This window comes from Cygnus olor, chromosome 3 (assembly GCF_009769625.2).
Source record: "Cygnus olor isolate bCygOlo1 chromosome 3, bCygOlo1.pri.v2, whole genome shotgun sequence".
NCBI lineage: Eukaryota > Metazoa > Chordata > Aves > Anseriformes > Anatidae > Cygnus > Cygnus olor.
In genome coordinates this window covers 52,078,059-52,101,202 of record NC_049171.1, presented here as the reverse complement: position 1 = coordinate 52,101,202, position 23,144 = coordinate 52,078,059, and the positions used below count along the sequence as shown (strand labels likewise).

The 23,144-nt window shown below is 38.2% G+C and overlaps 2 protein-coding genes across 2 annotated transcripts in view; one reads left to right on the top strand and one right to left on the bottom strand.

Annotated features, from left to right (window-relative positions):
• Positions 1–23,144, bottom strand: part of NT5DC1 (5'-nucleotidase domain containing 1) — a 150,941-nt gene that overhangs the window by 58,403 nt on the left and 69,394 nt on the right. The window lies entirely within an intron of this gene.
• COL10A1 (collagen type X alpha 1 chain) overlaps positions 9,990–23,144 on the top strand; it is a 66,018-nt gene continuing 52,863 nt past the window's right edge. Inside the window, exons 1-3 of the mRNA XM_040554364.1 lie at positions 9,990–10,081; positions 14,256–14,394; positions 17,854–17,914. The gene's annotated coding sequence lies outside the window, so the exon portion shown is untranslated. The remainder of the gene's footprint in view (positions 10,082–14,255; positions 14,395–17,853; positions 17,915–23,144) is intronic.

The following is a 23,144-nucleotide window of genomic DNA, read 5'->3' as shown; positions in this document are numbered from 1 at the left end:
CATGAAAATATGCAAAACATTTTAGGACAGAAGGAGGAAATGGTTTTATTCAACTGAATAGTGCAAGATACAGATAAGAAGGTGGGAAATGGGATCTGTTTAGGATGTTGCTGTGGTCAAAAAGAAATGCTGGCACCTAATTTGACAGGAAGTCAAATATCAGAATATATTTTTATTTATAAAGCTGGTGGGGCTTACTTGAGTCCATTTGCTTGACTGAAACATGCTGTTACAATTGATGTTGAAATGAAGTGCATAATGATGAAATAAAGTACAGACTACATATATTTTATAATGAAAGTACAGGTCACTGACAAACAAACTGAAAGTCCTACTCAACTGTCCACTACACCAAGAAGACGTTACAGGTTATCGTATCACCTTTTTTGTAGCTCTCAAATGAAAATGGCTCCGGGGAGAAACTCAAATACTTTTTGAAGCTTTGAATGCGACAGGCATTTATCATAGTAAGAACGGAGTTGAATTTCTCATAAATACTTTTACTGGAAGCAGCAGTACCACATAGCTCATATATATGTACATCTACATACACACACACTGTATACACCCTGCACACACACACACACATATATGTTTACATGTTGAAAAAAAAACATATTTTTCTGAAAATTGGCAATATTTTCTTGTCTCCCATGAAACTTCACGCTAACGATAAGAAATGGTATTAATTTCAACCTCGTAGTCTATAATTGCAAACTCTTCAAATGGGTCCAGACAGACCAAGAGCTGTACGTAGACTCAAGTTTTGCTGGTTACCTAACATTCCTGTACAGATGCCACATCTACACTTCAGCAACAACCAGATGGACAAGAACCTGTAAGCAACAAGTACCAAAAGAGTGGGGAAGAAGTAAATCTTAAAAGGAGGCATTTTAAACCATATCAGAAAATAAAAGACAATACAGAAGAGTTTGACAATAAGAAAGACTGCAACAGGTCACTCACCTCTCATCTATAAGATTAGCCTATATACCAAAAAAAAATTGTTACATATCTTGTGTGCTGTGATCTCATGGTTTCTCCAACTTGCACAGTTTGATAACACCTTCTACTGTAGGTGATGTACCACCCTCTTCCATTAAGCCTACTATGACATTTTGTTCCGTATAATGAAACTCTTATTGCCTGGGTTCTTTCACTAGCTATACTATTAATACAGATCTCCCCTCAAATCACGAATATACCAAGTATGGTTCATGGATTATGCCTACAGTGCTTCATAAAACCAGTCCCTAGGTGGGACATCAAAACATTATTTCCAGGACTCGCATATTAAAGGAATGTTAACAAGAAGCTGTACCAAGAAAGGCTACTAGGAGGAAACCCAGAGAACTTAAACTATGAGAACAGTCATGTTATACATAGACACCGCAGTGAGAAGTGGTAAAAAGATATTTATTTGTCTCTAAAAAGCCTGCACAGCTTCTGGAAACAAAACCTACCTACATACATATATGTTTATCATAGAAATAGTTCATCCATATGTTTCTGGCAAGAGAGACCAACTTCCCCGAGTGGAAACTCGTCCTGTTGGTGTTATTTCTCCGGTCCAGCGTGCAGCTGGTGCCATCTAGCGACAGGGGCCCACGTCCACCAGCGAAGCCCGAGGACGAGCCGATGGCCCCATCAGACCCCGAGCCCTGCAGGGCCGAGGGACAGCGGTGAAGGAGTGCTGCTGTAGGGGTTACTTTTGCTAGGCAGGGAGCAGTACCCTCACCGGGAGCTACTGCAGTCCCTCTGCTATCAAGAATGATCAAAACATGGATGTCGGGAGGACAAAATTGCCAAATAGCAATGATCCGCAAAGAGCATCCATCAGAGGTCACAGCTGCGGCTGCGGGAGGCTCAGTGGAAAAGACAGGATGATTTGACAGCTTAAAGATAAAGTTGAGTGAGAAATAATACCAGTCTTCAAGCATGTAAAAAGCTGCCTGGGGAAAGAAAAAAGAAAAGAAAAGGGAATAATCTGTCCCCTGAGACCAAAGTCAATGAGTCAGGAAGCAGTAAGCTTATGTCTCTGCAAGCAAGATTAGATTAGAAATGATAAGAAAGTTTCTAATTTTAAGGGTATTGACGCACTGGGAAAACTGCCTAGGGGGTTTTATGATCTTCATTAAGTGCAGGTCTTTATAAAGAGGCTGGACAATTTACCTGTTAGAAGGTGAATTCTGAACCCATCCCATTGGTAGCGGTGAGGCAAACATAAGCTATCTTCTGTAGTTTCTTCAATATTTCTTAAAAAAATTCTTACATATTACACATGAATCTGCACCCCCATGTCCACCCATTGCTTTAATGAACGGTGTGAGTGTTCATATTTATCCACCTCACCTACAGATAATGATGCCTATGATTATGTGAGAAACAAAATTTGTTTGTATGCTGTAAGGAGAATGAACTTAACAAGGAGCAGCAATACAGCTTTTGACTTCTTGCTATTAATACCACAGTTTTCACCGAACAAACAATATACAAGCTAGGGGTCCACACTGGTGAATTTATCAAAACAAAAGAGAGACACAAACTGCCAACTTCAGGCTACTTCCATTGCAAACCATCCCGCTCCCATTTGTACCAGCTATCCTGCCACAGGAGGAGAGAAGAACACTGAAGTTCAAATGCCCTTCTTTTGAGCACAAATCCTGTTTATTCTTGTAGTGTTATCTGACTGAGAGAAGAGAGAGAAGAAAAAAAAACTTGCTTTCTAGAAATTCAACAAGAGGTACAGTCTCATAAAATATGTTAAAAAATTGCAAAACCAAATTAACTAATTGGGATGCAAAGTTCATCCCATAAATTTGTGTTGAGTCCATCTTAAGGATGATGGAAAAGAAGAAATTTTTAAAATTATACCTAAAGCACTGTTGAAAAGGTCCTTGCTGGTCAGCCTGTCTACAAACATTTTGGATGTTAGAGCCCAGGGAAATCTGTATTTAAAAATTATGAAGAAAAATCTTCCACATGCTCTATTTGTGATCCTGCATTCTTTTCTCTCCTGGCTTGAATCTTCATCTGTATTAACATTATCCAAACAAGGGCCAACAGATGAAAAGTAAACTTGTAAATATCACTTAATGTAAAATAGATCCCAAGTGAATGGTGGCTAGCCCAAATTAATTCCAGGAGTGAGCATGAGGAAGAGAAGAGTTTCTGTAAACAGAATTGTTCAAGAAACTATTGCTTTTAGCTCCTGAGTTTCTCTAGCATTCCAGATTTTTCCCCATTCCACATCAGGATGATACAGAAGCCCTTAAAAAAGAAAAAGAAGTAAGGGGGAAACACATTTGCACGCAGACTAGCAGTCACTTACTGCGCACAAGCCCGTTTTGCAAGCCAGGCAGAAGCACTGTCTCTGCCTTGCTGGAACATGGTTCCAGTCCGCTGAATCCTGGTGCTGACATGATTTTGTTTTTGTGCTTTAATCTCAGTTATCTGACCCTCTCCACTTCATATAGCAACAGGGACACAAACTTTACAATACCTCTCTGCTTATGGGTGTCCTAATTATCAAACCTAAAATTAGTGTCTGGCTCTGTATTTCAAGCTCACCCATTGGAAAACTCAGTCCAAAATTACAACCTAAATCTGGCAGAAAAAGTAATGACATGAACATGTCATTACTCTCATGTGCCACATCAGTGTAGGAATAAAGACACCTGCTACGTTTAACCTCTTCTTTTTTCTCATTCTGATTGGAAATTAATTGTTAATGCAAAATTGTGCACTCTCACAGCCAGTTACACTGCCATTTTCTTGTAAGAAATACCTCAACTTTTATTCAAATTTTGTTTTTATGAAAGAGTTGTAGGGATGCTAGCATGGGTAATTCATCTTGATAGCAATCCAGCATGCAAGCATGAAGAAACTCGCACATTAATGCAGCTACATTTGCAATTAGGCAGTGAAATGCAAACTTTTTGGAAGACACATTTGGATATATGTCCAAGGGTGCTCTGGTTTTAAAAGTGATCTCTTGCACCAGTGGATGGTAATATACACTGGTTAGATTGTACATATCTGGACAGACCTCTTTGCCATTTCATGTCATTTGAGGTCTACAGGCTCTACCAAGTGAGAACTCTTGGATTTCTGAGGCTGTTTTTGTATGGATGTTTGCAGCCAGTAGCAGGAAATTCTGGAAATTTAAGGCAATTTATATTCTTGATAAAAATATTTAAGTTGCTACAGAATATCTCTTACAGTACTGTTTAAATGCTGTCGATGTTTCTGTTAATGCAGACTTCACAGGGATCAATCTTTCAGGTCTCTTGAAGTCATACATACATCTTTTTTATGGAACATAATACGTGAAAAAACATGTCTTTACTCATTTTGGTAACTAATCTGCTTGTGGTTCATCCACTATGACAGCATACTCTACATCTGTTTTATTGTTGGACATGATTCTTTTTTTGCAAGCCAACGATCCCAAACTGCTTACATTTGAAAACCCCAGTCACAAAAGATGAGGACTAACGTACTTGTTTTGAAAATACTTATATTAATATCAGAGCTATAGTAGTGCTGAGAAATGCATGGTGCCCCCTGAGCAGCAAACAACAGCTGGCTGATCTCAGGATGGTCTTATTTGCACAGGGACAATGCTCTATAGCTCGGGGCTCCTTTCTGCATTTCCTCGTGTTGATGAGAAGGAGCCTTTTCCTTGCTCACATCCTCGGGCAGCAGCCAGGAATAACGTTGATACCTCAGTGCCCCATGCAGCAGGGATAACAGAAGAGGCCAGAGGATGTGGCTCATACCCTGTCCCATTGTAGAGAGGGTGGCTGGGAACCCATACCAGTTGTTACAGCAGTGGCCCCTCCTGGGCAACCTCCTGCTGTGCTCCTGGGTAGTGGGGTGCAGAGCAGGCCCCCCTCCCCCCCAGTCAGTGGGCTTCCACCAACAGCCCTGCTCCACTTTGCTTCTCCTCCTGCTACACCCTCAGCAAAACACTTCCTTGATGAGAAAAAGAAAACAGAAGGCAGAAGTCTAGTTATCAATCCAATCCTCACTAGGCTGCAAGGAAGAAAGTTCTGCTGCTCACATCCCATGTACGTGGGGCTTAGCCAACAATACCAAGAATTTATGGAAGGGAAAGGCTGTAGGAACAATTTGCATTTATACGTACAGTATGTTCAAACTGTTTGTAGATGCAGCTTCCATACAATAAAAAAACTCTTTCCTGAATATTTGTGAAAGAAACCAGATCCCACACAAGCAGCTCTTTTATTTTCCAAAGGGCAAGACTGATTATTAAGTCCCAAGAAAACAGACATGTAAAGAGTACTGTTTCAGCTTCCGGCTTTAAATTACCATTCACGCTGAAGGCAAAGACACACAGATAGCACAGTTTGCAAACAGCTCTGCAAAAATACATTCTGCAATAATTAGACTTAACATTTTAATCCTTGTTCCCTTACTTTTTAGACTGACATCTGAACATTACTGTCACATTCCTGTGTTAATATCATGTGGTATATGGTCTTTCTTTATTACCCACTTTCTACCAGAAGATATGAACTAAGCATGGAAAAAAAATCACTGTTATAGTGACACAAGAAACAAAGAGCCCTCTATTTTTATCATTATAAAGCTCCTATCAGGACAAATCTTAAATTATATCAGCAATAGTGGCTATGTTGCAAATGCTTTTTAAAAGGATTTTTCCTGCTGCATAAAGATTCAGGACAAGCAAAAAGAAATAGAAGTAGAAATAAGATTTTTCTTTTGCCTTTATGAATGTGGAAATTGTCAGAAATCAGAAACCCTTAGAGCATCAAAGACATAACTCTGTCTAATAATACTACACCAGCTATCCTTACATGAAGATCTTTCAGGAAATTGCCCCTATGTGTATTCACTGGTAAAGGCTGCTATATAACAAAATCCATATGTGCACATATTACATATGTGAGTATAAGATGTAGTTGCACATTTTCTAGGGAAAATGTCATTATATCATTATAACTACAAGTTTATGGGCTAGTGGATAGAATGAATCAGTAACTTAATGAAATTGGAAAATGTCAGGTTTGTGTATACATAACATCTTTAAGAATCTTCAGAGAAATGACTATCATATCTTATGTGCTCATATAGTTTCTATACATTGGTATCAAATTATGGCCTTTTCATATGTAAAAATTATTTAAAAAGTATTGTTGCCAGTAACAGAAAAAGGAATACAGAAAAAAGACAAAAATACGTTTAGTTGTAAATAGAGATAATTTTCATACATGAGTCTTGCTGCAGGGAATTCCAAGTCCCTATAGGCAGCAAAGAGTTACTGTAATAGAAGGTATTTAAGTATACCTGTATAAGAACATATGAAAGTCATTCAAGAACACCCTGCCATGAGATGGACAGCTCAGTAGAGACAGAGTCAGACTAGTAGATAGGATAAGCATTTTGGAAAGTCACAAATAAGTTAGAGATCTTCCTCATTAGGGATCTTCCAAAGCTGCCTGGCATGGTCCCGGGCAAACAGCTGTAGGTGTCCCTGCTTGAGCAGGGGGGTAGGCTTAGATGACCCCCAGAGCTCCCTTCCAACCTCAACCATTCTGTGATTCTGTGGTTCTGTAAAAATCATAGAGAGTAAGTTGTGTGGTCCTTCAGTTGCATGAAGTACTCAATTGCCAAAGCTGGGTGTGTAAATTGTGATTGTACAGTTTGCTTGTTAGCCTGTAATCTGTGCTATTACCACTTTTTTTTTTTTTTTTTCAAAATATGGGCGTACATCTAACATACCAACAAAGATCTTAAACAGTACTGGTCCCAGTACTGCAGTACTGACTCCTGAGGAACACCACTCATTATTGATCTCCACTTGGACATTGAGCCGTTGACTGCAACTCTTTGGGTGCAACTATCCAGCCAATTCCTTGCCCACCAAGTGGTCCACCTGTCAAATCCATGTCTCTCCAATTTATAGACAAGGATATCATGTGACTGACTAAGCAGACAATAAAAACTGTGCTAGGAAGTAAAACAGAGCAACATGTAAGACCGGTAGCAACGACAAGATAATCAAGTAGGAAAATACATGATAGTCTAGAGGAAAAAAAATATATACTTATAAGTGAGAACAAATGAAATCAATTCAAGAACAGACTGCTTTGGACAGATTTGATACAGGCAGGACTGGCAGAACAGTCAATATTTAGGTTAATTGCAATATGACTGGAAAAATTAATCACCTTTGAGTTGCCTTGATGTCAGTAGTTATTTGGATGCCAAAGTTGCATCCTCAGTGATTATAGTGCTGTTCATTAAATCAGTAATGTGACTGCATTTATAGAATATAATCATTTATTTACAGAAATGCATTGTTAAAAATATGAGCAGAGCATCAGACACTGTTATGAATGGAAACATACAGAAAGGATATAATAAAAAATTTCTTGGAATTTTTACTCATTGAGAGCAGCCCTGCAGAGAAAGACCCACGAGTTCTAGTGGACAAAAAGCTCAACATGAGCCAGCAGTGCGCGCTTGCAGCCCAGAAGGCCAACTGCATCCTGGGCTGCATCAACAGAGGGGTGGCCAGCAGGTCGAGGGAAGGGATTATGCCCCTCTGCTCTGCCCTTGTGAGGCCCCTCTTGGAGTACTGAATCCAGTTCTGGGGTCCCCAGCACAAGAAAGATATGGAAATGTTAGAGCAGGTCCAGAGGAGGACCACAAAGTTGATCAGAGGGCTGGAGTACCTCTCCCATGAAGAAAGGCTGAGAGAGCTGGAGATGTTCAGCCTGGAGAAGGCTCCAAGGGGACCTCACTGCGGCCTTTCAGTACTTAAAGGGGGCTTGTAAAAAGGATGGAGAGGGACTCTGTATTTGGGTAGATAGTGACAGGACAAGAGGGAATGGTTTTAACCTAAAAGAGGGGAGATTTAGATTAGAGGTTAGGAGGAAATTCTTCACTCAGAGCATAGTGAGGCACTGGCACGGGTTGCCCAGAGAGGCTCTGCATGCCCCATCCCTGGAGGTGTTCAAGTCCAGGTTAGATTAGGCCCTGAGCAACCTGATCTAGTGGGTGGCATCCCTGCCTATGGCAGGGGGGTTGGAACTAAATGGTCTTTAAGGTTCCTTCCAACTTGAGCCATTCTGTGATTCTATCATTCTAAGTGCTATGTAGAAACAAAATCAGTATGCAGCAGGCTGTCTGAGTAATTTCTGGTTCTTTCTATACACTTTGAAATCTGTGTATCCACTGGTGCTTGAACATACCTATGTACTACTAAAAGATATTTTATAGATTGGTAGAAGCATGCCTCTTAAGGATTTGTTCATATTTCCATGGCAAAATTAATACCGACTTTAATGGGATAAAGGTCTTCAATGATTTTATCCTCTTAGATATGATAAAGGAGATCCTGAGCATCAGTTACTGAAGTTTTATACACTCCAAAGACACAACCTGATTTTGTTCTTACTCCTGCCTTCATTTTAATTTCTAAGGGTGTATTGCAGATGATTGCAAGTGATCAAATGAGTAAATTTAAGCAGTCGCCATCTGGCAGCTGAAAACTTGTACCTGCACACCTGCTTTCTTTCCTCCCTCGTTTAGGCTAACATTTTATTTCACAGTGGGGACAGGTTAACCAAGCACATATGCAATCAGTCACTCCATCTCACCTGACTGGCAGTGACTTTTAAAGCCATTTGCAAGGCCAGGAACATGCCCTGTGTAAAATGTTGATCTAAAAACACCTTTCACAGTGCTCATCTGGGAAGTTTAAACTCTTATTTCCAGCTTCTTTAAGTGCCCTTCAGTTAAGCCAAACAAAATGGATACAGATTCGATTGTGGGTCTCCCAGACTGGGAAAAGCACTCTAGCTTATGAAGAGAACTAAACCAAAGAGTTTACAGTATTTCCCCACAGCACAATAAGCAGCTTGTCTGAGTGACTTACAATCTTAGGCACACAAGAAACATTTCAATTGGTACATACAAAGTTTGTCTACACAATGTGTCTCATTTGTTCCCTAGTCAACCTTATTTGAGTTGTAAGCTCGTATCTCAATTTTAATACTGCAAAACTTCATCACTACAGCTCATAACCAGAAATGAAAACTGGCTTATTCAAAGCCTTCTGCCATGACAGAGACTTTTTTATCCCCCAATAATGTTGTAATATGAAATATCAAGTTCTTGTGTAGCAGGTGAGAACTGAAGGACCATAACATGTCTTACACTGATAAATGAAGCAGGAATTTGTTTTTACAGAAATTGTTAGTATTCTGGCAATCATGTTATGAATTATGGCAATAATACAAAGCTAAAGAGAAATTTCAACTTCATTATTCAACAATAATGTTTTCAGTAAGGATACCTTTCTGATCTCCATGAGACTGCATTTAAAGTATGTTATAATCTACTAAAACTGCTAATTTCAGACAGTTCTTTTGTTGTGAGAAAGCTTGTAACATGGATTGTAATATCTCTTCTATGCTAATCTCTGTCATTATATTCAGTCTGACTTTCCCAGGCATCTGTGAAGCTCCTGCTTTCTCAAGTATTCTGTATCACTTGCATTGCTATCCACACTACCTGTTCATGATGGCCTGTTCCTGATCCTTCTAAAAGGGATTTGTAATATCAGTTTCAGTGAGAGTAGGAATAAACCCTTGAAATACCCCAAGTCAGATGTATGCAGAAAGCTCTCCCCTCTTCACAATCTGGTATACTAAAACATAAGTCCAGTCCAGAACCAAATATAACATATTCCTAAAATAGGTACTCTAGAAATATTCTGGGAATAATTTCAGTTAGGAGAACATGTTTACACGCCTTTTTTTTTTCTTTTTTTTTCTTTTTTCTAGCTTGACAGACACAAGTAACTTTCTATTACCTATAAAAAACAAACAAATAAAAAATGAATGACCCCCTCCCCACAAGCTATGTTTCTAACACAAAGTTTCCAAAATGAGAATGACACCTTCTTTTTTCTTTTAATTCTGTAAGCAGAAGAGATGGAAATACAATACAATAATATTGGTATGGAAGGATTACTTATAGCGAAGATGGGATTGACTTCTAGGAGGATTCAGAACCATATAGGAAGGTATAAGCATTGCTCTTTGTATTTACTGCAATGACATAATGAGTGTTTCTGCGAAAATATTGATGGAACAAAATTATATTATATAATAAGATTTTATAATCATTTTACAAATCTTGTAAAGAGTGATGAAAAAGCCTTATTACTATGATTATAAGCCTGTATTCATTTTTTTCTCCGTGAGTTGTTTTTCACCAAGCACTGTCTCTGATGAACCACCAGAGGGAGCAAGTTTCTCAGAGGAGAGAATGACAGACTCTCCCCGCCACCAGCAGTATTTCAGAATTGAGTAGGATGCAGAAGAGTTTAGTCAGACTACCTGCAACAGCTAAGGATACTCCAGTAAAGCAAAGCCCTTCAGCTTGAGAGGAAATACGTAAAAGAAGACATGAAACAACACAAAAAGTTAACATGTACTGCAACTGGACAGCTGCAGATTTTTACACACAAAAAATCTTACTGACTATAGGATAAAAAATTAACAGCCTTGTAATCTTCATCTAGAATAGACTACTTCAATACTACAGTTTTTAAAAATCAACTCACACTCCTCCTTCAGAGCACAAAGTCCTAGATTCATTTGTAAGTCACACCTCCGTCCTTAGAAGATGGTTAAAAAAAGCTGGAGAAATGATCAAAGTCAAACCCAGCTATGCAATGGTCTGAGTTACTTCAGAAAACAAACAAACAAACAAACAAACAAAAACCCCACAACTATACCACATACTTTAGTCTTCCATTAAGGACTAATCTTAGAAAAGGCCCAAAAGAAGCAGCTCTTCAAATCAGTTGTCTCTCTGATGATTCATGTCTACAGAACCTGGATCAGAAACAGAAATGACCTTGCTGCTGAGGAACCAGGAACCAAAACTGTTCAGCTATCCTTAAGGATTGACCAAGAGACTATGTATGACTGTATCTTTAATGCCGTTTAAGATTTAGCAGTGATAAAAATCTCTATATGTCACTACATTGGGCCCAGATTCGTCCATAAGACATTGCCACCCAGTACACGCTCAGGTCCTATCCCAAGGGACAACCATCATGACTGTTGTCCTGTTGCTGGTGGTGCTCTGCTCCTGAGTGACCCACAGACCTCTAAAGTCATGTGTAGTCTTTCCATTATCATTAGTACAATTTCTCCTCATGGAAAATTTTTCAGCTTTCTGAACTTTTCAGACTACTTGTGGTCATCAGTTTTTATTTACAATGCAGCATTTTCATTTTATTTCATTTTCCCTCCTAAAATTTATGACAGATTTCAAACCACAGTTCTCTTTCCCAAACAATAATTAAATTCCCTTCCACATTTACAAAAAAAAAAAGATATATCAGGGTATGTTCAATTTTCATCAAAATTAATTTATAGGCACAAAGAAACAGGTTTATATATAACACAAAAAGTAATCTTTGTTTGCTGGAATTAGATGGTCAAAAGCTCTTTCCTGGAGTCTCTAGTATCCACAGAAGACAGATGTAATTGTTGCTATATAGAAAAGACTATTCATCTGCTTAATTGACTATGTCATATATATGCCTAAAAAATAAAGCTTGCTAATATTTTATATAGCCTCTCACTGTCTCCTGCTGGCATTTCCCTTAGAGTTTCTCCTGACATATGATGAAAATCTTTCAGAGGTGTCCTCATAGTTCACATAGAGAAATATTCCTGTGGCAGCAGATCACAGGGAAACATTGCACATCCATCACAGTACTGATACTGCAGTTACAGTGAAAGATGAATGATGTTCATCAGGAAACACTTTGCTCTTTAGAAAACAACCTCCATCTTTGAGGGTGATCCACTACTAGTATAATACCAAACTTCTGCCTCCATTTGGTACTGTACTCACAAGGATTTCAAGTAAAATGTACTTACATCATCATCATCAAATACCATTTATTTTCTTTACAGCCCAAGCATGTTTAATTAGGTACTTGAGATAAGAATCACTCCACCTAACTAAATAAGGTTAAACTTAAAACACACAGTTTTTAAATACCAAATCACATCGGGATTAATTAGGGCTTAGAGGCCTCAGAGAGAGAGGCCTTTGAGAGCCTGAAGAGTACATTATAAATTTTGTTGTTTCTATGTTGAAGAAATATCATGTACTCATTTCCCACCAATTTATCTACAGTTGATTAATTTAAGATGCCACACATGACAATTTCTACTTTGAGGACTCCAATTTGCTTGTGAGAATAAAAACAGGACAGCTCCCCCAATGCTCCCCCAAACCTTCTATTTTGTACTTGTCATCATCTAGGAACATGCAGTACAGACCTCCGAAGACATAGCCCTGCACTTGTGAAACGTTTCACTACAGTTGCACCAAGTAATCAATTGTAACTATCTGTCTAAACTAACATGTTTATAGGATACAGGCCAAAAGTGTCTTTTTAGAAAAATGAATATATTTTTATAGATGCTTCATCATCAACACGTACCAAATCCAATACATGGCAAATTTTTAACCAAGGATAGGCTCGAAGTAATACATACTTTCAAGCAATCAAATGGCATCTAATAACATGGAGTACTGCAATTATATGATTCAGAATCTAAATAATCTATTACATGAAACCAGATGTTTCACAAAGTGTAGCAGACTGGGACATCTCTAATGATCACAAATATGTTAAAATCCCTATACTTGTATTATGAATCTTCATGTTTTGCTGTTGGCCTGACCTGATAAAACTACAGAAGAATTAGAATGAAAATAGTGAATAATTCTAATGTTTCATACTCAACAGATAAAACTATATGAGCAACATATTTAGTGGCTAAGTGTCAAAAACAACCCTTAATAACCTGGAGACTTTAAGGAAAAACAATGTAGTTCTGTTAAACTAATCATTCTGCTGTTGACCCCTGTTACGTCCAAATTCTTAAATAATGATTATCTGAGTTCTGTCAATTTAGAATAAAGCTTTTATCTAATTTGACCTTTTTTTAAACAAACCAAAAGTACTTGAAGAAAATTTACTCTGGTGTGCTTACAGTCTTGTAGGACCAAGGGTCTGATGTGCACATCATCTTATTCCTCTGTGCTCTATAGGGTGAGTGGTGCCAGGTCCAACCTGTTAGCAACTCATTATACGCAGTACATACAGGAAGGGCTGTTTCAAACAGGGAAAAAAGTCTGTGGTGCTTTTGGAATCTGTTTTCAATGCAAGAACACTCTGTGTCAGAAATGAGGAAGAGAAGAAGAAGCTATAGGGCCAAGACTGGGAAAGAGAGGAAGAAGGGACAAAGAGCTACCTCTTGAGTATGGTTTCTGGTGACGGAGCACCAAAATGAGCAGAAAGCAGAATTGATGAAATATTTCTTAGAGCCTATCAAATCAGTATTGTAGTAAAGTGACTCATATTACATTGTCTTCAAGTACTTTATGATCACATAGGAGAAAGGCACTAATCATCCCAGATCATCATATTCATGGCAAGAAGCAAAGAACTGGGTACATGGACCACACAAAAAGAATGACTAAAAGACAGTACTTTGCAAGATACCCTGCAGCTGTATCTGTCAGTTAGAAGTCTATCAAATAATAATAATACCAAAAAAATAATTAGGAAATCCCTTATTGTCTCTAACTATCTCATGTAGCATTAGGAAGATTTCTAACATCTGAAACCATGGTATCTTCCTGTTTCCAAAGTATAGGCTGAAAAAGGAAAACTGTCCTGGTATCTGGCAATGTGAGGGTTGCTGGGGTGCAAGCACCCCTCACGACAGGAGTAGTACAGGAGACAAACACATGCATGGGAAAGGTCACACTTGCCAAGCAACTTGCCTGTATGATAGAAACCTTCAGGTGCTCATCCCCAGGTGTGTAGCATGACTTATAATCTGTTCTTCAAAATCATGCATACACACCTCATGGCTGCATTGTTTCTCTGCTCATAACTGCTCAGTTGCTACACTGTCCTTGCAGCTGCTTATAAATTAGGGAGGTTCTGAAATGAGATTTTAAGTAATCCAGAGTGAACACAAGTCATGGTTTCTTTGATTCTGTCCACAAACGACAACGCTCTGTCTCCTTCACATTATTTTGTGACTTGAAGGTCTGTTGTTGAGGTCATACTGTGCTGTGAAACGCTGCACTGATCTTTTTTCTTACAGAGCTGCTCTTATAACTATTTTGAAATGCTGAACTTTACTTTGCAGCACATAAAACATGACTCTTGTTGTCCCGTGACTGCGATGTTTCAGCTACCATGACTAGCACAGTACTCCTTCATCCTGGCTGCATCTTTCATCCTGGCTGCATCTTTTCACCTGAAGTACCAAGATCTGGAGTTCCCAGGTATTTAGGGAGGTTATGAGAGTTCAGCAGTTTCTATGGGAAGCCACTTACGTTTTCTTTTTCTTTGGATCATTGATATTTACCTTATCCAACTGGACCTTATGTTTACTCACAGATTTGATCCAGTGGCACTTTGGGGTGAGAAGGCTCACAGCCAGCTTCCTTTCAGCAACCCAAACCCAAAGAGAGGCCATGAATGCCACAACAACTTCCTCTGAGTGGACAGTCTGGCAATGAAGCTTTTTCTAATGCACCTTTTTCTCAGATAAATGATTTTGTGATTATAGTTTATAAATAGCACGATTCTGCCACAAAATTGGTTTGCAGGGTCTGTGGAGCTTTTAAAGACTGAAGAGGGTTTGAACGAAAGAAACATAACTAATTTCATAAACTCTACACAGCGTTATTCCCTCCTGGTGAGGGGTAGAGAGGTCACTGTAATTAGGGAGTTTGTACTTCACCTGACCTCAGTGGATAAACTTATTAGATGTCGGATCACTTCACTTGCCCTTTTTAAGCCCTACAGAAGAGACTGCCTGGCACCTACACGTGCGACTGAGCTCCAGCAGTGCCGTCACCGGCTCCCTTCTTGAAACAACCCTTTCCAGCAGTCTCGCATACCACATAGGTCTCGCAGTTCAACTGTCAGCCTCCCAGAGACCACTAAATAGTTGGCAGTCCAACAGGTCTGAGATCTTTCCTGTTTGGTTTTGCTCTATAAGACGAATAGTTAGTGCAAAAACATAGGAGACTTAAAGGATTTCACCAGTGGTGTTCACCACCTGGGTTTCTGTTTCTCTTGCTTTCTACGCAGTCAGCTGGCCATTATCCTCCAGCCATTTGGGAGTTAGTTTCCTCTGAAATACACATTAATGTCATATACTGGCTTTCATGCTGGAAAGAGGATGCATGCTGTATCCCCAGTGACTGTGGCAAAACTTCACACTGTTTCCAAATTTACCAGCAAGACAGTTCGAGCCTCCTTCTAAAGACTGATGTAAGCTACGAGAGTGATATTTCTGCGTTAAAGGAGTTATCTAGCTTCCCGACAGACTTTTCTTTGACTCCTATAATTCCCCCCAAATAGCACATGATCATGTATCATTTTTTGGTTTTAGTCTTGCCAGAAAATTAATTATCACCTGTATCTATATTTTAGCAGCTACTTATCTGTTGTTAATGGAAAAAGATGTAAAAATTGCTTATTTCAGCCTACTTAAACTGCACACAGGTTTTGGCTCCTTCTCTTGTCCTTTTCTAACTCTTCTGATCTACTTATTTATTTATTAAGAAGTTAATCTCTTTACCTTAAAATTTAATTACAGTTACAACATAGCTGGCACAGCACAGAGAGGGATATAAATATCCTTAGATTCAGATCCCATATCAGAATTAGATCCCAGATCTCATCAATATTCTTTCATTTTTAACCTTTTTAAAAGTTTGTATAACACCACCACTATACACCCAGTTTTGAAGAACTTTATACATTTGACCATAAACATTCAGTCCAGGTTTATATCAGGAAACAAGTTTATATTTAGCAAGCAAGTTTATATTTAGCAAATCTCTGCTTTGGGCTTGTAAAGCTGCTTTGCTAACTTCAAACTACGTAAATCCAAGGAGAAGTACCTTAAAGTACCTATTTAATATAAAAATGTTTGTAAATAACATTTATTATTTTAGGAAGGGGAGCATTTATACTATTCAACTTTTCCAAACCAGCTTCTCTGATTTATTTATAGAGAGACTGAGGCAGGTCCAGGTGGTGATTGGGAACAATAGCTTAACACAAGTGCTAACTCTGCAGAGGGAACATCACAGAAAGTTAACTGCTAACGTTTCACTGGCAACTAATTGCTTCTGCTCAGGTTAAATAATTAGCAAACTGAAGAGTTCTGAATGAATGAATAATAAGGATATTTAAAAACAGCAAACAAATCACCTTTTAAGTTTTCATTCATCCCAAGAAATCCTGAAACAATTCACTTACAAGACTTACCCAAGGAGAACACAATTTCTTTTTCCAGTTCATGAGGTCAGGAAAAAGTTGTTGGCAATCAAACAGACCTTTCATTATTAGTCTGTGTGATCTAGTAAGAATTTTTTCTTGAACGGTTTTCTTTTCCAGAACTGGGAAGTATTGGTTTCCTTCTCTCCCTACTAATGACTAAGGCACAGTGACTCTGCTACGCTGGTCAGAGGCAAGAAGAATGTGCGATGTCTCCCACAGAGATTCTTTTCTCTGGACAATTTAAGTGTGGCATGAAAGCAAGTCCTGTCCAGGTCAGCTTTAATAGCAAGGATGATTCTAGCCAGGGATTGTGGTTTCCCTCAAGACTTCATTTAAATATCTTGGGAGCACAAATATAAAACTCCATTAGCAGCTTGCTATATTTTAGTTTTCAGAACCAAAGCCCTAGTGTGCTTTGTAATGCAGAGGAACAGCTAGGATATTGAGAAATATTGCTGGTTTTAATTAATAAATCTATAGAAACAAAAATTTGGAATATTGTTTGAACAACAAATACAGGCACAACTAATGGCTCAATACCCCTACTTCTTTATTTTTCTTTGCTGCTAGGAAATCTAGAACTAGAAATGAATAAATCGAACACCAACAGTGCTGTCTTCCTAAAATATATATATAATGTTTTTGATTGCTATACAAATGTTCCCTTGATGTCACTCTTCCCAGGAACTAGAACAATATTCACTTTTCCCTCCAGTCAGAAGAACTACTGCAGTTGCAGTACAAGCACATCTATCTTCTTAACTTCACCACGTGTTTTTCTTTTTTCCTGTACCAATCCTTTTTCTTCATCCTCCTTAGAACAGGCTGGTAAAGTCACAAAAGAGTAACAGGATAAAACCTATGCTCCACAGACATTTGTATCAGGTATGTGGTCTAGCAGATCACACATTTTTGCACCAGGTCAGGTGTGGGAATGACCATATCATTTTCCCATTTCCCAATGCACACCACAGTAAGCTCTTTATGCCAATGTTATGACTTTGTGCTGTTTTTATGATAAATGCAGATTGAATACCTGATCCTTTCTAAAGTTTGAATGGCAGAGACCTCAAAGAAAGCCTGCCAGGACGAAGTTAATCTGATGATATTTCAGGAAAGAAATCTTATCAGCAAGTGATTTACACTACACAAGTGCTTTACGTCATGTGGTGCTCTGGATGAGGCATTAGGAGCACTAAGCTGGCTTCAGTTCACCATTGAATCCAAAAGCACACGTATTCAAGTTCAATATTCAAACGAACATGATTGAAGATGCTCAGACACTAAGCATGTTTCTAAATGTACCCTTTTACCATTGTATACAATTACACCAATTTTATAACAGCTACAATAGTTTCTACTTGCTGAAAACACTGACTCCATGAAAGCTCTGCTTTCTTTGGACTTCCATATTGATTAACATAGTCTGTTTTCCTCTGCTACAGGAATACCTGTGTGTGCAAGAAAAATTCTGGCAAAGTCCTTAAAACATATGAGATTGCAGAGGTAAGCAGCACTGGGAGCTTGTCTGCCCAACAGTTCTTCCACAGCAGCTTTCATTGCATTCATTACAGTGTTGTATAAAGAGTAAGAAGCTCTCAAAGCAGTTAGTGCCAACACTGATGAGTCCTACAACGTGATGGGTCCTACACAAGAGCTCTCCCATGAGAAGCACACACAATCCCAGCTAGGTGACACTGCAATTACGTGGTGAGCAGTGAGAATGAGAAGTTTCTCTCTGGGGCATGGAAATTTCCCTTCTCCATGAGAAGGGGAGAATACTACATTTTTTGGCAAAAACCTAGCCTAGTACAAGAACGCTCATTAAGGATAGCAGTCACCCCACCTAACTTCAGAGGCTGACAGTCCCTAAATCTGTGCAGGATGGCAAGGCTCCTTTTATAGTTGGTGGAGACCAACGGGTGTTTCTAGTTCACTGTTCCTCCCATCCCAGTGTACACAGATGTCTAAAATAGATCATGTGAGTCACACGCCACAAATATCTGTGTCTTTCCTTTGCTTACAAAAGGAATCTAGACAACAGATGCCTAATTGTCGATGTCCAGTGTTCATCCACATGAAATTCAGTCAGTCTGGACAGATGAGATTTGTTAAACTATGCCAATTAAACACGAACATCTCTAAAACAGGAGACAGTAAACAATGGTCAGGCAAGAATGAACTGGATTAATGAACACCAAATGACTAAGGGCGTAAGACTGTCTGAATATGATCTCCCTTCCATTCTCTTTTTCCTCTCTTTCGTTAAAGGTGTATTTTGACTATGTAGGTAGAAAAGACACCCTCAAACCTCAACTGTCTTCTGGAAATACCAAGAATTTGGGAAAATGAGAGGCCTTATTATGAATACAAGCTGTACTAGAGGACACAGAGACAAAATAAAGCCTTAAACTAAACAATGATATGTAGTTTTATTCCTTTTAGTTGCATTCACTTTTCTCAAAAAACTCTGTAACTAAGCTGAACTGAAAAACAAACAAACAAACAGGGTCACTAGCTGATTCTAATCCCTAGCTGATTCTAATCCTAAATATCAGGGTATTGCATCAATATCCAAGGGGTAACAACATGAGTTTCTCCTTCATTCCATGATCAGGTTTAAGAAGCTGCCAACAGGCTTATTTTTGAAAAGGGTCTCCCAGTGACCTCCGATTGTCACACAAACCCTTTTGCATTCAGCAAATAGTGCAGAGTATTCCTGATGGGACACATAACACCATCCTTTCATATTTGCAAAGAATATTGGCCTTTATTTTATTAGCAACTTTCCAAAACCTCATTGGCTAAATATTTGAATAAACTAGCTAAATAATTCTCTTTCTTCCCACTTTATACAAGAAATATATATATAGGAGGTCACTGGGAGACCCTTTTCAAAAGTATATATATATGCGTCCAGGTGTGATTGATGGAGAGGTGTTTTGATTTCAAATGAAAATATTCAATTGTGGTATTCTTTGTAACTGTACTGCCTTGTTTATTGAACTAGGTTGCTAGGACCATGGTCCAATTAATTCAGAGGAAAAAAAATGAAGGAGCAAACAAAGCAACCGTGGTCCAAAATGACAATAATTAGTTGTATTTCTCCTTTCCTCTAAAGCAAGAGGGTCAACATGTTGGACTCCAAAAAGCACTTCTAAATCTAGACAGCAAAAAGGCCCATACAGTCATGGGACAGCAACAACCACTGTATGAGGCATATGTCTACAGATAATTGATCTTTTTTCCTTTCCACATCCTTCTGGAAAACTTATATAACAATAATTCTGTAATTTTCACTGAGTGATGTAATGCCATTGCAATATTTTCTTACATTTCATTTGTAAAATGTCTCTTAGTATTACCTTTTAATGACTCAAAACGGTATGTTTATATATTAGTTAAAATGTTTTGAGGAAGTTGTTCGGTCACTACTATCACAGCCTTTTTCTTTCTACTTAAGTAATAATGCAGTTACTGAAAATAAGCTTTGATTTAACGTGCATAGCTATTTATTTTACCTCTAAAATAAGCTCCTCAGCAGAGAGGGAAGACTTTCAAACACCTTTTCAAGAGCTCCCTTGAGATGCATTTCAAAATAACAGTCCTCTCCAGCAAAAAATTGCTAAGAAGACCAACATGTCCACAGGGGACACCTGAATTTCTCTATATCCAATGCTCACATATTAATTGGAACTTGAATCTCAAGGAAAGAGAAATCCTATTTCATAATGTCTCCACATCCAAGCAGACAAATAACTACATCTGAAAAGCTGAGAGCCTAAAATAATTCGGAAAAGGAAGAATTGTCAAGATGAAAAAACAAATCACTCCTTGAAAAAATGGTAACTCAGGCAAACACCAACAACTTTTTCATCTAGTGGAAAAAAATGCTCTAGGGAAGAAGTAGTAATACCATAGTAGAAATCATCGTGATCCCCAAATTAAATGAACACCTTCAGGGAAGTCAGAGTTGCTGAGATAAGAACATACCTATAATCATAGCCAATGCACAAGCAAAGCTTAAACAGCTTGATTCTACTTACATGTCTATTTTCATCTCAGAACTCTGAAAAACAGCCATCTAATAACAGATCCAATAAAAAGGATTTTCAATGAAGATGTTACTTTGGTAAGGCTACAAAATAAGCTCAAATCATAACAGGATTTGTACCCACACCAGAGAATAAAAAATGACTTCAAACTCTTCCTTTTCTCACACCTAAGGCTTTGTGCTAAGCTTAAGATAAAATTTGAGGGAAAGAGTAAGTAACAGCTTGGAGGTAAACAGACAATAGAATAAAATGGAACATGGCTTTAGTAAAGGTAGGTCATGTCAGACTAGCCTGATTTTTTTCCTTTGATAGGATAGCTGATTTTCCAGACAAAAGAACTGCACAGGGAGATTAGATTTTATCTGAACTTCAGCAGAACATTTGATAAGGTGTCACGATGGAGATTATTAGGTAAACTAGAGAGAAGGAAGATTAGAAAAAGAGCCCAAAGGTGCTGACTAAAGTTACTGTTGCAGATGAAATGCCAATGAACTGTGTTAAAAGGGGAAACTCTGGGCTGAAAACAGGTTACTCCAATAGTTTTCCTCATGGATAGGTCTCGGCATTCATCTTGTTGATTACTTAACTTTGTGATTTCACCCCTAAGGTAGGGGTTGATAAGGATTGATCGAGAGCAGCCCTGCAGAGGAGGACTTGGGGATACTGGTGGATTAATAATTGGGTATGGACTGGCAATGTGCACTTGCAGCACTGAAAGCCAATTGCATCCTGGGCTGAATAAAAAGAAGCATGGACAGCAGGTCAAAGGATCACCTAGCCAGCAGGTGATTCTCCCCATCTACTCTGCTTTAGAGAGACCCCATCTGGGATACTGCATCCCGGTCTGGGATGCCCAACACAAGAGATATGGATCTGTTAGAGTAGGTCCAGAGGAGGGTTGTGAGAATCATCAGAGGGCTTGAACACCTCTCCTACGAAGAAAGGTTAGGAGAGTTAAGGTTGTTTAGCTCAAAGAAGAGAAGGCCCTGGGGACACCTTATAGAGGCCTTCCAATATACAGAAGGTAATTAGAAGAAAGATGGAGAAAGATATTTTACCACGGCCTACAGTGACAGTTTTAAACTGAAAGAAGGTAGATTTAGATTGTACATAAAGATAAAAGTTTTTATGATGAGAATGGTGAGACAGTGGAACACAGGATGCCCATAGAAGTTGTGGATGTCTCGTCTTTGGAAGTGTTCAAAGTCTGGCTGGATGGGGATTTGAGTGACCTGATCTAGTGGGAGGTGTCCCTGCCCATGCCAGGGTGTTTGGAACTAGATGATTTTTAAAGATCCCTTCCAACCCCAACCATTCTATGATTCTATGAAAACAGATAGCTTTGCAACAGAAAACAAACCCCCAAACACTGTAAGAGCAAGAATCATGTGAATAGTTAAATACATCATGTCACTAGGCTCCCCTGCAAGGGAGAAGGCCTGTTTAATCTTAAAAACATGTAAGAACAACAGGCTATAAGATTGCCATGAACAGATTTAGGCTGGAAATTTTCTTAACCATCAGAATAGTGAGGTTATGGAAGTACCTTCTAGAAGAGTTAATGGAGGCTAGAAACCTGGCTAGTTTTAAAAGCAATCTAGACAGTTTTATGAAATAGATTTTATGATGCAGGGCCTAAAAAGAAGAGGCTATACTCATTGTGCTAGTTTTCTGTTTGCCCAAAAGACTTAAAAAGCTAAATTCCTAACTGTAGTTGGGCTGAAATGCCTTGGGGAAAAAAATAAAATAAAAAAAAATCTCCTAAGCTCTTCATATATTTTTCCAGTGTACCTTAGTATATTTACACAGGTTTTCAGACGGAAATAACACATTTGTCAATTCTGATGACAGTAACAGAAGTGTCTGAATCAAAAGCTAATGCTTTTCTTTATGGAGCATGTTAATCTAATCATATAAAACATTTATGCTTTTTTATTTTTTATTTTTTCCAGAAAGAATCAAAAAAGAGTGATTTGAGCAATGGTCTGGTTTAATACAGATGAGCCTCCTCTTGAAATCTGATCAAATGCATTTATTTATTTATTTATTTTTATTTGTAGAAATTAAGCACATTGACTTTTACTGAAGACCCTTTGTTTTTTCTTTGAGCTTTTTGCGTATACATGCTACTAAACAAATTTAATAATTAGTAAATTAACATATAATTAAAATAAATATTGGAACTTGAATTTGTTAGAGTAGTTACATTTTTAAAATTTCATATCAAATACAATATTTTAAATTTATCATTCAATAAATCTACTTCATTAATGATGCCTTTATCTAAATCTGAACTTGGAAACCTGGAAAATTTCATCCAAAAATCAAATTTACAAACCCCAGCACATAGCCACCAGATGGTTATATAGTATGTCCAGTTTAAATCAGCTCACTATGACGCAACAACTGTGAATAATCAGATGTTATTTCCTCCCCTAGGACTTCAAAATCTCACTTTGCTGTTTTTCCATATGCCAATCATAATTATAGTGATACTAAGTAGCTGTGGACTGACTCTACATTTATAAATGCATCTTCTTGTAGTATCATATGGGTATCATATGTTGAAACAAGCATTTAATGACAAACATATCAGAACCGTAAAATAAATGGACATGACAAATTAAAATTGTTAAATGAAAACTCTTCATTCTCAACCTTACGTTACCTCACCCAAGAAA